This window comes from Felis catus, chromosome D3, assembly GCF_018350175.1.
Source record: "Felis catus isolate Fca126 chromosome D3, F.catus_Fca126_mat1.0, whole genome shotgun sequence".
Lineage (NCBI taxonomy): Eukaryota > Metazoa > Chordata > Mammalia > Carnivora > Felidae > Felis > Felis catus.
The window spans coordinates 7,216,961-7,232,209 of record NC_058379.1 but is presented as its reverse complement, the minus strand read 5'-3'; the positions used below and the strand labels follow the sequence as shown (position 1 = coordinate 7,232,209).

The 15,249-nt window shown below is 42.0% G+C and overlaps 1 protein-coding gene and 1 non-coding gene across 18 annotated transcripts in view; one reads left to right on the top strand and one right to left on the bottom strand.

The window, feature by feature from the left end:
- CLIP1 (CAP-Gly domain containing linker protein 1) overlaps positions 1-15,249 on the bottom strand; it is a 125,531-nt gene that overhangs the window by 104,520 nt on the left and 5,762 nt on the right. Inside the window, exon 1 of one of the 17 annotated variants that reach the window (XM_023241363.2) lies at positions 5,366-5,948. The exons of 15 other annotated variants lie outside the window; for them this stretch is intronic. The gene's annotated coding sequence lies outside the window, so the exon portion shown is untranslated. Of the gene's footprint in view, positions 1-1,205; positions 1,695-5,365; positions 5,949-15,249 lie in introns of those variants that run through there. One more of the 17 variants, XM_023241362.2, reaches the window with a different exon arrangement.
- TRNAK-CUU lies at positions 10,730-10,802 on the top strand. Its single transcript has one exon. It is a non-coding gene; the product is annotated as a tRNA-Lys (tRNA).

Below are 15,249 nucleotides of genomic sequence, written 5' to 3'. Positions count from 1 at the left end.
TGAAGTTTTTGTTTAAAGGAGAACAATCCTTAAGAAAATTCTATGTGTGTGTTGGGAATGCAAGCTGGTGCAGCCACTCTAGAAAACAGTATGGAGATTCCTCAAAAAAACAAAAATAGAACTGCCCTATGACCCAGCAATTGCACTACTAGGTATTTATCCAAGGGATACAGGTGTGCTGTTTCGAAGGGACACATGCACCCCAATGTTCATAGCAGCACTATCGACAATAGCCAAAGTATGGAAAGAGCCCAAATGTCCATCGATGGATGAATGGATAAAGAAGATGTGGTGTATATATACAACGGAATACTATTCGGCAATCAAAAAGAATGAAATCTTGCCATTTGCAACTATGTGGATGGAACTGGAGGGTAATATGCTAAGTGAAATTAGTCAGAGAAAGACAAATATCAAATGACTTCACTCATATGAGGACTTTAAGGTAAAAAAAAAAATGAACATAAGGGAAGAGAAGCAAAAATAATATAAAAACGGAGGGGGACAAAACATAAGAGACTCATAAATATGGAGAACAGAGGGTTACTGGAGGGAGTATGGGACAGGGGATGGGCTAAATGGGTAAGTGGCATTAAGGAACCTGCTCCTGAAATCATTATTGCACTATATGCTAACTAATTTGAATGTAAATGTTTAAAAATTAAAAAAAAAAAAATTCTATGTGTTAACCATCAGAGACTATACTTCTGGGCATTTGTGTGAAGCAACGCTTTCTCTTCCAACTCCAACTAAAACCAGTACAAAGAGCAAAACAATATATTCAAAAACAAATGATGACAACTTCTCTGTTGTGATGCATCTGAATTCAAGCAAGCCTCTGGGTCATAATTTATACAAAGTCTGATCACCAAGTCTAATCATTCTTTCTATCTTCAGCATCAGGATAAGTTTTCAAACAACAAAAATGTCAGGACTATGGGCAGGAAACAGAAAAACTGACGAATTACATAGCAAATAGAGCCACTGATTAACCACATACCCATTCACAGTAAAATCCTTCCGCTCTACTACTGAGTTTTCTGTTTTTAAATGTCCTGCCAGAGGATATTTTAAAACAATGATTTTCTTACCATTATATAGCTTCAGTAAAATATAGAGGGCCTACCACTAATGTCTTTATTTTTTTAATCTACAGAAGTCGCAGGAAAGTCAGTACCATCTACCAATATGAGACAATCTGGTACCTCATGGTGTCTGTAGAATCGGGCCAGGTCTCAGCTCATATCCTGCCGAAAGTTGCACAAACATTTTGAGCAACCCTGCCTGTGAGGTCATGAGGATGATATCACAAAGAGGAATTCTGATGTAGGTCTACCTCTAGGATGCAACCTCACCACCTTAAAGGAAACCCTTAAGGTTCTAGATCCCTGAATCTGGAGCTGGTGACAAGAAATGCAGAGGGCTCTCCCACCTCAGATGAGTAACATCTTTCTGCACTGCTGACCAGGATAAACAGTGCAGGTACGTAGAGAAAAGCACATCCACCCAAGTTCTCAGCTCAGCACCAGAAACACATTCATATATACTTCAAGCTGGTAAGTTTTAATTTTGGCTCATTTTCAAACACCTTTTCTTAGTATTCTCTCCTGCAAAATTAAGCAGTTCTTAAGAATTCTAAAAACTGAGTAGGAAGCAAATCATAAACTTAAAATGTTATTTCTGCCTTGACAATCTAACTTCACCAGCCCCAATTTTTACTCTATTCACTAAGAGGAGATTATGATGTGCAAACTAGAAGTTCATTTTGGGTTTGTTTTTTTTTTTAACGTTTATTTATCTTTGAGAGACACAGAGCATGAGAGGGGGAGGGGCAGAGAGAGAGAGAGTCAGAATCTGAAGCAGGCTCCAGGCTCTGAGCTGTCAGCACAGAGCCCAATGCAGGGCTCGAACTAACTATCCATGAGATCATGACCTGAGCCGAAGTTGGACACTCAACTGACTGAGCCACCCAGGCGCCCCTAGAAGTTCATTTTGAAAATGCCAAAAGTGTAAATAAAGCCTCACCACAGCTCTGCAATGGTGTATTTTTTGCTAAGAAAAGGCAAAATTGCCAGGCCGTTGGTAACTATTGTAGCTTCGCCCTCTGATGAATTTTAGAGTTCACAAGTCAGCACAAAGTAAGAATTAGTATTTAAAAAAAAAAAAAAAAAAAAAAAAAAAGCCTGGGTGACCCAGTCGGTTAAGCATCCGACTTCAGCTCAGGTCATGATCTCACCACTTGTGTGTTCCAGCCCTGCATCGGGCTCTGTGCTGACAGCTCAGAGCCTGGAGCCTGCTTCAGATTCTGTGTCTCTGTCTCTCTCTCCCCCACCCCAGCTTGCACTTCGTCTTTCTCAAAAATAAATAAAACATTAAAAAAAAAAAAAAGAATAAAAATTTAGGGGTGCCTGGGTGGCTCAGTTGGTAGAGCATCTGACTTCGGCTTCAGTCATGATCTCACGTTTCAGGAGTTTGAGCCTGAGTGCTGACAGCTCAGAGCCTAGAGTTTGCTTCAGATTCTGTGTCTCCCTCGCTCTCTGCCCCTCCCCACTCATGCTCTGTCTCTCTCAAAAATGTTAAAAAAATTAACTGTTATTTCTAAGCAGCTAAAAACTCTTGAATTCGGGGCACCTGGGTGCCTGAGTCAGTAAAGCATTAGACTCTTGATTTCAGCTCAGGTCATGATCTCACAGTTCATGAGATAAAGCCCCACAATGGGCTCTGTACTGAGAGCACGAGGCCTGCTTGGAATTCTCTCCCTCCCTCCCTCTCTCAAAATAAATAAATAAACTTAAAAAAAAAAAAAACAAACTCTTAAATTGGAAGGAAATGTAACAAAGAATTAATAATCATCTCCAGGTGATGGGATTATTGGTAGTTTTTGTATCTTTTCTGTGTTTCCTTGGGTTTCTCAAATTTTATTTAATGAATAGATGTAATTTCTTGAGAAGGAAAAACCACTAATGATTTTTAAGGCCACAGTAAAATGGCTTGAACCACAAAGAAAACACTCTGCTGTGCTGCTTCCACACAGGAACATAAATGCAGCGCACAGGGCCAGCATGAGAGGTGCATATGCACACCCACACGGTGGCTAGGTGTTCACCAAGCTGATTTGTCTTCCTGGAGTCACAGACCACATTTCCCAGCTCCCTTTGCAGCTAGCATGGTCACATGACTGAGTTCTAGCCAATGGGCTGTGCAGACACGTGGCCCATCGGTCACTCCTAGGCCTAGCCCCTACTATCTTCCCCTATGCAGTCCCCCATCCTGGCCCTCTGATGGCCTGATGGAGGCGAACTGGGCAACCACAAAAGCATGGCCCGAGGATCGTGGGGTCACCACACAGAAGCCTGGATCTCTGAATCACTTCTCCCGTTCGCCCATCAGTAAAAACCCACCCTGGACTTTCCCATAACTGAAAATGAACTTCTACCTGTTTCGGAGCACTGTGTGGCTCAGTTGGTTGAGTGTGCGACTTCAGGTCATGATCTTGTGGTTTTTGACTTCGAGCCCCACCTCAGGCCCTCTGGCCGTCAGCAGAGCCCACTTCAGATCCTCTGTCCCTCTCTCTCTCTGCCCTTCCCCCACTCATATTTTCTCTCTCTCTTTCTCTCTCTCCCCCTTACTCCCCCCTCCCCTCTCTTTCTCAAAAATAAACATTGGGGCGCCCAGGTGGCTCAGTCAGTTGGGCATCTGACGCTTGGTTTTGACTCGGGTCATGATCTCACAGTTCATGAGTTCAAGCCCCACACTGGGCTGATGGCGTGGAGCCTGCTTGGGATTCTCTCTCTTTCTGCACTCCCCTGCTCGCTCGCTCTCTCTCTCTCTCTCTCTCTCTCTCTCAAAATAAATGGATAAACTTAACTAGTCTTTAAAAATAAATATTTTTTAAAAAAACCTTCTACCTAATTACTAAAATTAATGGGGTCTGTCAAAGAAGTTAGCTCTTCTTAATGTGGTAACAAAGATTAAAACTCTGCTTTAGAATCATCTCGACCAAGTCAACTCAAATAAATTTTTAGGATATGGTGCCTGGGTGGCTCAGTCTATTGAGCAAATGACTTCAGCTCAGGTCATGATCTCACAGTTTGTGGGCTTGAGCCCCATGTTGGGGTCTGTGCTGACAGCATGGAGCCTGCTTTGGATTCTCTGTCTCCCCCTCTCTCTGCCCTCTCCCCATTGGCAAGCATGCTCTCTCTCAACATTTTTAGGATAAGCACTTGAGATAGAAATACTTCACACCGCAGGAGCATAATTCTATGAATAATAAATAAAAGTACCATATTTTCTTAAAAGCAAAAAGACATTTTACTGGCAAGGGCAAAATAGGTGTAAAAAATACACAAGTCTGACTACAGCACGCTTAAAGTTATGTGAGCTACGACTGATGAGTTGACAACTTGTTCGGTTAGATGACAGCAGTATTATTCTACTTCTGTGCACATTTGAAATTCTCCATGATATAAAGTTTTTATTATAGGAGGTATTTTAGTAATGTCTAAACTCCGCCTTATCCCTTATAACCTAAAAAAAAGCTTAAGCAATTTACAGAAACAAGAGACTCCTTAAAATAAGCAATTCCCAAAAATAAGCATGGTATAAACCATGTTCAAATAAAAGCAATAATGTTCTTCATAATTCTCTGATTCTTTTAAGGCTTAGTTTACTCATTTTTGTTTTATTGTTGTTTTTATTTACTGCTATAAAAAATGTTATGACTTAAAAAAATAAAAGTATCAACAGAGAGACTGGGAAATTAACACGTGGATTCCGTCCCAGCTGGATGACCTTGCACTAGCATTTAACCCCTTTCCAGACCTCAGTATCCTCAGAACTGGAGGTTACTAAGTAAAACCCATTTCCAACCCCACCCTTTTGTGGTTTGACTATTTTGGATTTCAAATCCAAACTCCCTAAGTGAAAGGGCAAGGATCCAAAGTGAAAGGAAAGCCACAGTGGCTGTAACTTTGCCAAAGTAAGAGTACCCTGCCACCTGTGAAGAGAAGCCTCCTCTGATAAGATCGGCTCCCGCAAGCTCGGCACGCCTGGCACCCTCCAGGAGGGCATCGTGTCTTCCCGGCAAATCACATCCCATGCTGCACCTGGTCCCCTCGAGGTGCACTTCGCCCCACGAGCCAAACAAAAATCCTCCTTTATCTACTAACTCTGGAAATTCCGTCAGGAGGCAAAGGAGAGCTGAAGAGCCTGCAATGAGGTTAATCTGCCAGGAGAGGGAGTCGGACACTGAGCCTCTGGAAACCGGCTGCGTGCTAAGGACAGAGACATCTGGAGACCCAGGTTTCAACTCTGCTCTGCTGGGGACGGGGAGGAAACCCAGCACCAGACAAGTTACATGACTTACCTAGAGACAGCTGCACTCAGAGATTTCCACGCTGCCTTTTAATTCTAAAATGATCAAAGTTCACAAACTTAATAACAGAAGGGAAGGGGAAAGAAGGTCCGAGAGTAATGGAAAGTCTAGTTTGATAGGTTTCTGAAGCTCACTTTCAAGTCAAGCTTGAGAGAAAAATTCAAAGGCTGTGTTCTAATATCATATTCCGGAGTTTGGGAGGTCCATTCACAGCTTAATCCTGTCCCCTGGAGTCATGGTTATGTAAGTGTCCGTTGTATGCTGTGTCACTCGCTGTCCCCACCCCCAACACGGGAGATGCAGTGTAACCTGAGCTGGTCTGCTTCAGCCACTGAACACGCTTACACAACACTCTGGTAGCTTTCCAAACTGTTCGTATTTCCACCAAAGAAAGGCAAGTCATTCGATTTTCCCCCATTTCAGTTTCATTCACCTTCACATCTATGTACAGAAAAAAACTGGAGAAGATGAAACTGAAGAACATTTACATATTTTCTTCAATTGAGTAAAACAGGAAAGGTCAAGTATTTCAACTGCGAAGACGACCATCAAAACCCCATCAATAAGCTGATGGGCCTGTGTGGGGCCAATTCAACACATCTCCTTTCCTGGCTGACCTGAGCTTACACTCTTGGGGTGGGAACTGCACAGTCACGCCTCGCACCCCCCTCGCACCCCGAGGATGGTCTGTGTTTGCACCACCCTGAGCATTCCCCTGGGGCAGGGCTTCTGGGACGTTCTCTAAAAGAATTTAAGCAGATGCATCACCTCCTCGTGGGGTCCTTCCTGACCACTGTCCCTGCCCTACCTCCTCCTCCTCTGCACTACACCAGCCACTGGGAGCTCTTCTATTACTGAACGATGCATCACACTCCTGTCTCGTCCTCATAGTATGCGATGACTAAGTTCCTCATGGTCAGGGGTAAGATCTGTCTTTGCAGCCAAAGGACCTAAGAAAGTACCCGGTACGCAGTTAAGAGTACAAAAAAGTTCTGAACTGACTGAACATCCAAACAAGAACCCGTAAAATGACGCGATACTGCAGTTTTCAAACTAAAGCATCAAGTAATTCTGTCTCACTTTCTCTAAGCCTTTGACAAAGATGACAGGAATAGAGAATTTCCCAGCCCAGGGGCTTCTTTTAAAAGTAGCCCAACAACGCTACGGGCAAACTATTCGATTACTACCTCCAGTGAGTGGGACACCACAGTTGTAAGTATCAAGTTAGATCACTACCTATGTTGACTGTACCATACTTTCTAGACCAGCACTGTGTGATAAAAGTACAATGTGAGACAAATGTATAATTTTCAATTTTCTAGTAACAGAATTTGGAAAACTAAAAACAGCTGAAATAATATTTTATTTAACCAAATATATCCAAAATAATTTTTCAAAATGTCATCAGTATTAGCATTATTAATAGGCTGTGTCACATTACTTTTTTTCCTACTAGGTCTCTGAAACCCATTGTGTATTTTCATATTTAGAGCACATCTCAGCTTGGACTTAGCACATTTCAAGTGCCCAACCGCCATATGTGGCTTGTGGCTACTGGACTGTACAGGTCTGGAATACATGCTTAAGGCAAAATACAAAGTAAGTGGCCTTCCTCTTGGCACTGATAATAAAGTTGCCAGGTGCCCCAAATCTCCCCGTGTGTGCAATATTCACCTTCCTAACTCCTAACATAGGTGAGGAAAAGGAAAAATGTAAAATCTTGAATATAAAACTGAGTAATTTTATCGTTAAGAGGAGGGGTAAGCACCTGCAGTAACAGGATCCTTAAAATATGTTTGACCGGGGATACGTAATGTAGAAAGAGGTCTTGCTTATAGCACGGGGCACTGGTCAGCAAACCTGATAGCTCAATACTACGAGTTTGAAAATAACCCACACAAAACTCAAAGCAAAGCACAGACACTACAGACAGTACTGAGTTACATATGAAAATTTAATAAGCGTGTCTCGAGATACACGAGAGGAACCGGAGAATCACTGACTGGCAGGTTTAAGGCCGACGTGGCCGGAGCAGCATTTCAAGTACAAAGAAGGGAGTGAGAGCATTTTTCTACTGAAGGAGCACAGCACCGCGCTTGCTGCCCTCTAGACGGCAGGAAACCAAGGCAGAGGCGAGTAACGGCCGGTAGGAACACACGGAAAGGGAGGCTTGGGGACTGGAGGGCAAAACTGCAGGGCAGTGAGAGGGTAAGGGTGCACCTGCAGCGTCAGCTACTCATTTCTTACTAACCTGGTATTTTTTTCCCCCTCAACTTTAGTAAACTGTCTGACTTTGAAACAGTCTAGCGGCTATAGTTTAAGATTTAAGATCCAGAGGTGCCTGGGTGGCTCAGTCGGTTAGGCGTCTGACTCCGGCTCAGGTCATGATTTAACAGTCCATGAGTTTGAGCCCCGCGTCGGGCTCTGTGCTGACAGCTCGGAGCCTGGAGCCTGCTTCGGATTCTGTGTCTCCCTCTCTCTCTGCCCCTCCCCTGCTCATGCTCTGTCTCTCTCGGTCTCAAATATAAAAAAATTTAAAAAAAATTTTTTTTAAGGTTTAAAAAATCTCTCACATTTTCACTTTTGAGAAACTCTGTTAATCTTCTGAATGAAGACACGGAACGCTGGTCAGGGGACGGAGAGCATCTCCTCCAGAGCAGAATGTCACGAGCAAGCGCGTGAGAGTCAGTCAGTATGAACTGATGATGAGTGACACGAAGCTGCTGAAGGTCCTCATTGGTTCCGGCCTCCCAGAAGCCTGCCCCTTGAGCAGGGAAAATGTGCAAGGTGCCACCAAACACAGTGGAGGGCACAGGCCACAGAAGACCCACTGCTTCAAATCAGTGCAGTAACAAGTGAGGTAAACTAGAGAGAAGAGCAAGCAGGGTTCTGGAGCCACTTGGTTTCAGCAGCAACCAGCTGGTTGGCCTAACGGCCAACAGGATCTTAAACATGAGACGTAAGTCTATGGAGGCCGGTGCCTGCGAGGACAGGGACGCTCCAAACCGCCCCTCTGTTGAGCCCGCCATCTCCAGCAGAGGATTAAAAGACTCGGGAATAATGAAAACACCAGCCAGGAGAAAAGGCCATGCAGCCCTGTCAGAAATTAATACACGCGAGAAGAGAACAATTTTCCAAAGTGGAAAGAAAGAGAATCCATCTTCCTGAGAGCTGACTCTGTCTTTCCAAGGCATATGCCTAAAAGGGTGGAGCGAGGTCTCAAATTTGTTCAGGAGGCCAGAGCCTCTGAAAACAGTGGTGTTCTTCACAGAATATCATGAAATACTGAGACACAGTATAAAAAAATGCTTAATATATAGTAGCATGAGCCTAAGACTTAGAGAAAACAAAATACACAACACATAACTTTTTAAATAAGCCAGAGTCAAACAGCTTTAAAATTAGCATAAAGATTCAAAACACAAAGTCCGTATCTCTAGCAAGGATAGAGTACAAGAGATAAAAGATAAGTAAACAGTATAGTCACTGTTTGTTGATCAATGTGAAAAGCACATTTAGACACTAAAGGACACAGGGTCCTTTAGGAAGGGTCAGAAGATTCATTGATGCCTTAATTCAAAAGGTGCCATAAGGAAGTTGTACTTCCAATCTCTAACTGGTAGAGGCCTTACAAAGCAATTTATGAAATCAGTCTACCAATCTCAAGCGTTGGTTTGAGAGTATCATACAATAAGATACTAATGCAGAAACTTTTACCACATCTCTCTATCAAAGTCAGAAGTAGAACATAAGTGATTCAAGACTCAGTTCAGGATGTCTGCTGAATGAAGTCAGAACAGGGTATCGATAGACAGACATGACCATTTCAAAAATTATTCTGTGCTTAAAAAGTGTGTATTTTTAAGACTCAATGTATGAAATAGGGCACAATACAGTTGCGCCCAGGACTTCACAGTCTATAGCAGTTTTAAAAAGGAGAAGGAGGGGTATGAAATCCAACCAAGGCAAAGAGATCTGGAGCATTAGGTGATTTTTCTAGAAGATGAAACTCTGTGCCATGATGCAACCGCCTGTAATTACGAATGCCTTTACACAGCTCAGTTTGAGTGAAGATTTACGTTCTTGCTACTTAAACAGAAAATAAGCAGCCTCCCAAAGTTCTTCCATCTGCAAAAGAATTTTTTTAAAAAGGGAACATGGAAAGCTGAATAAATTAAGCTATTCTCATTTACACAAGTTTCTACAAAATTCCTATGACTCTGTAACTCTAATACCACCAGCTTAGAGGCAGATCTTCAAAGGGACAAAAATTACTAGGCCTGGTTGGTATCTCCCAGAAGAACTTACTTAATAGGTCGAGAGCAGTCAATTATACTAATGTGTCAAAAGGAGCAAATGTGCTTAATATAGCACCATAAAATTTTAGCATCAGAAGAGACCTTAGCAATCTAGTTCAACTTCCTCATTTTACCACTGAGGAAATGGATTCTAAAAAGTAAAATCACTTTTTTTTTGAACATTTACTTATTTTTGAGAAAAACAGAGACAGAGTGCGAGTGGGGGAGGGGCAGAAAGAGAGGGAGACACATAAGGCGAAGCGGGCTCCAGGCTCCGAGCTGGTAGCACAGAGCCTGATGCGGGGCTCGAACCCATGAACCGTGAGATCATGACCTGAGCTGAAGTCGGACGCTCAACGGACAGAATCACCCAGGTGCCCTGTGAAATCACTTGTTAAGGTCACTTAACAGTTTGGAACATAAAACCTCAATCTCCGTATTAAAGACTCCTGCCCCTCAAGTGTACTGATGAATAAAATCTCTGATCTGTTATATACAGTAATGAGATGAGTCAACCCCCAGCCAAGTTAAAACTGGTGTCCCTTTCCAATTTTCACAAAGGAACAAATACTGTTGCTTGCCCTTAAATAGTCTAACATTGCCCATACTAAAAGCAAACACATACCAGCTGTTTGTTCTGAACAAGAAAACGGCACAAAGGTTAACTCACAAAACAATGACTTGCTTACTTGGGTTTTTTTCCTCTCTTTATAAAAATCTCTCTTGTTTTTACTCTGAAAATAAGCAAGTTTAACATTTGCTATAGGTCTTTGGATTCAATGGAAAAAAAAAAAATCACATTCCTATTTTCAGAGTACTGAGGGATACCTGGCTATTTCAAGAGAAGATACAACTCTACTAATTTTCCTCCCGAATCCCTAAGATGCTTTTCGGTACAACCATCCTAGATGTTGTAAACAGAGACTAAGACATGGTTTCATTTGGATCTGAACACCAGCTTCATTGTTGGTTATTTTTCCATGCTTAGGTAATCTTCCACAGAGACACACAGCAGGTTCTATCAGACCTGAGAAGGAAAAAATCCCACCTTTGGGGTGCCTGGCTGGCTCAGTCAGCAGAGCATGAGACTCTTGATCTCAGGGTTGTGGGTTCGAGCCCCATGTTGGGTACAGAGATTACTTAAAAATAAAATCTTAGGGGCGCCTGGGTGGCGCAGTCGGTTAAGCGTCCGACTTCAGCCAGGTCACCATCTCGCGGTCCGTGAGTTCGAGCCCCGCGTCAGGCTCTGGGCTGATGGCTCAGAGCCTGGAGCCTGTTTCCGATTCTGTGTCTCCCTCTCTCTCTGCCCCTCCCCCGTTCATGCTCTGTCTCTCTCTGTCCCAAAAATAAATAAACGTTGAAAAAAAAAATTTTTTTTTTTTAAATAAAATCTTAAAAAAAAACCCACACACCTTTAATTAAACTCTGGGAAATAAAACTGACAAATATACAAATATAAAACTGACAAACAGCACAAATATACAAATATACAAATTTGCCTGAAACTTGGCAAAAGGCACAAGTTCTGACATGAGGAAGAGATGCTTTTCCATGCTGAATATTTAACTCCTCATAAATTACAAGTTCTTCAGTGACAACTGTTCGTTAAAAATGTGCCCTTTAATAATGGCAAGACACTCCTACTCAAATTAACTTCTGAAAACACGGCCAGGAACAAAGGTTTTAATTTTCCATACTGGTAGGTGTGGGTCTTTCCCCCCTTCTGTACAATGAACAGCCAGGAAGACACAACGGAGCGAAGGGAAGGGGAAGAAGACTTCTAACATTCAGTGAGTTTTACACACATTAATTCATTGAATCTGCACGGCAACTACTACACGAAGCGGCTATTATCCCCCATTTACAGATGAGAACACTGAGCTCCAGAAGGTTAAGCGCTTTGTAGAAGGTCTTCCATAAAGTAACAGAGCCAGGATCTCTTGTCAGGCAAAAGGACTGAATTCTTGTTCGTGACCCGACTTCCATTACCACTTCTGGGTTCCCCCAGAGCAGACGGTGTGCCTGTTTCACTCAACTTTGTATCTCCAACATCTGGGTAGTGCCTCACCACAGCAGGTACTCAGTAAGTGACTCACGGGTACGTAAATTTAAAGATAATTGGCAAACTCCACAACAATAAAAACCCAATTCCAAACCGGGCAAAGGACTTGAATACACATTTCTTCAAAGACACACAGATGGCCTATAGGCATATGAAGAGATGCTCAACATCACGAATCTTTAGGGAAATGCCAATCAGAATTACAGGGAGACCCACCTCATATCCATTATGATGACTACCACCAAAAAATTAGAAAATAGCAAGTGTTGGTAATGATGTGGAAAAATTGGAACCCTGCACACTGCTGGTGGGAATACAAAATTGTGCAGCCTCTGTGGACAACAGTACGGTGGTTCCTCAAAAAATTGAAAACAATTACCATACGACCCAGCAATTCTACTTCTGGGTATTTATCCAAAAGAACTGAAAGCAAGGCCTCAAAGCAGTGTTTGTACACCCCCATTCATGGCAATAAGCATAACAGCTGAAACACAGAAGCAATCCAAGCACCTATTGACACATGAATGGATTAGCAAAATATGGTCTATACATATAACGGATATTATTCAGACTTAAAAAGGAAAGAGATTCTGACATCTGCTATAACATGGATGAACCTTGAGGACATTAGGCTAAGTGAAACAAGTCACTCACAAAAAGACAAATATTCTGTGATTCCAGTTATATAAGGTACGTAAAGTCACAGAGGGGTGACTGGGTGGCTCAATCAGTTAAGTGTCCAACTCTTGACATCAGCTCAGGTTATGATCTCACAGTTCGTGGGTTCCAGCCCCATGTCAGGCTCTGCACTGACAGCGCATGGAGCCTACTTTGGAGTCTGTCTCTCTCTCTCTCTCTCTCTCTCTCTCTCTCTCTCTCTCTCTCTCTCTCACACACACACACACACACACACACACAATAAACTTTAAAAAAATTTTTTATTAAAAAAAAAGTCATATAGACAGAAGGTAGAATGACGGTTGCCAGGGAGAAGGGGAATGGAGATTTAGTGTTTAATGGAGTTTCACTTTTGCAAGATGAACAGAGTTCTGGAAAAGGATGGTGGCTAATGGCTGCACAACAACACTAATGTACTTCACGTACACAAACTGTAAACTTAAAAATGGCTAAGATGGTAAAGTTTACATTACAGGTATTTTACCACAATAAAAACAATTGGAGCAAAAAAAGATACTTGGCATTCTTCTGTATACTTTTATGCTAAACAGTAACATACTATTGTTCTGCACTTTACTTTTACACTTAAATTCTGAAAGCCAAAATAAAAGATAATTGGTATATTCTCCAAACAATTGCCCAAATGCCCAATAACCACATGCAAAGGTGTTCAACATCACTAGCCATGAGGCAAATGCAAATCAAAATAACAATGAGATACCACATTTCACCCTCACGAGAATGACTGTAATCAAAACAAAACAAAACAAAAAACCATGAGCTGGCAAGGATGTGGAAAAAATGGAACCTCATTCATTGATGATGCTACTTTAGAGAACAGTTCGTGGTTCCTCAAAAGGTAGAGCTCCCATATGAACCAGCAATTCCACTCCTAGGTATATACCCAAGATAAATGAAAACATATGTCCACTCACAAACTTATACACTGATGTTCAGAACGGCATTATTCGTAATGGGCAAAAAGTGGAAACCGACATGTTCATGAGCTGACGAACAACAAAATGTGGTATATCCACGCAATGGAATATAATTTAACCCAAAAAAGGATAAAGTATTGATACAGGTACAACACAGATGAACTCTGAAAACATTCTGCTAAGTGGAATGAGTCAGTCACATTGTAGGATCCCATTTACGTGAAATGTCCAGAACAGGCAAGTCTGTAGAAAGAGAGTAGGGCTGGTGGTACAGGTTCCTTCTTGGTAGAAAGAAAATATACTAAAATTGATTGTGGTGATGGTTGCACGATCTGCACGAAGAAGATGGTTTACCCAGCAGATTTTCCTGTTTATCACCTACAACCGGGTATTTTTGACCAAACAAGAGAAAACAAGACTCACAGACAACTCAGTGATTAGAAAATGCTAAAGACCAATAGGATGAACTCCTCATCAGGGCAGGGAGGCCTTTCCTTGATATAAACTCAAACTCCTTAGTTTTATTTTCTGTTACTTGCCCTCAAAATAGAGAGCAACAGGCTATCTGCTCCTATCTCAACATGCTACCTTTATGCCAATCTGGCCTAGAATGTCTTACCTAAACTGCCTCTGCCTCGAAACCCCAGATTTCCATCAATGCCAAACACAAGCGCTAATTCCTACTTGGGAAGCCCTCCTGGATTCCCTCCCATACACACACCCTCAAGCCAAATGAACTGATCATCTTCCAGGGTCCCGTCCCACCTCACCCATAGTAGCGGTCTCACCTTGCAAGACACAGAGCTGCTTGTACCCAGCAGGGCCTTCAGAGCACTCAACACATGTTTGATGAACGGGAATTTCTGGGGCTCTCTGCCACCCCACAGGACACTTTCTATTAGTCACATCTACCTGAAAAGCTTTTTTATAAACCTAACCATGCACAAAACAAAACAAAACAGACAAGCAGCAATACAGGACTGGCCTTTTTGATGTTCCCTGGCCAGTATGGTATTTGAAAGCACGAACTCCCTCTGCACTACTGTTACCCCCTGACAAGGTTATCTAGAGCTCTCCAGTTCAACAAAGCCAAATCCCTTGCATCAATACAGCAAACCCCTACGGCGGCCAGGACAAGTGTCACCCCCATTTTACAGAGCAGCAAGCATATAGAGAAAGGCTAAGCAACTTGCCCAAGCTGGGGCTAAAGCAAATCCAGGACCTCAAACTTTTTCACTGTAGTTCTGATTCCCCATGCTGGTCTGTTGAGAGTGCTTCCAGTGAAAATATTACACTTCTAATTACTTAAAAATAGTAATATAAATCCAGACATACTTTTTTAAGTATTAAAAAAAAAAGCGGGGGGAGGGTGTGTATGCGGCTCTTGATCTTGGGGTTTTGAGTTTGAGCTCCACCTTGAGTGCAGCAATTACTCAAAAATAAAATCTTTAAATAAAAAAAATTTTAAGATACAAGATGGAAGAACAGACTCTAAAATACTGAAATGATTTTCTCTGGGCAGTAGGATTATAGGTAATTTGCTTTTTTCTGTGTTTTTGTATTATGTGTTTGTTTTATACGTTATGCATTGAATCCACATATTAGAAGACAACTAATATGTATTATTAAAATGTTAAGGACCATTTTAAAACCGGTATATACGGAAAATAACACCTGAGAACATCCGAAAAATAATCACTTCACTTAATTATAAATGTTTAGAAAACTTTTTTCTAAAATCTAAAGTTGACTCTGATAATAGCTTCTCAATGTAACAGCCTACGTAAGCCATATATGCCCTACAACAGAAATCAGCAATATGGTTTCATGATACACACACATTTTTTCTAGTCACCCATGTGTGAAAGATACTTAGTGATAATAGTTTTCTTTCACTCA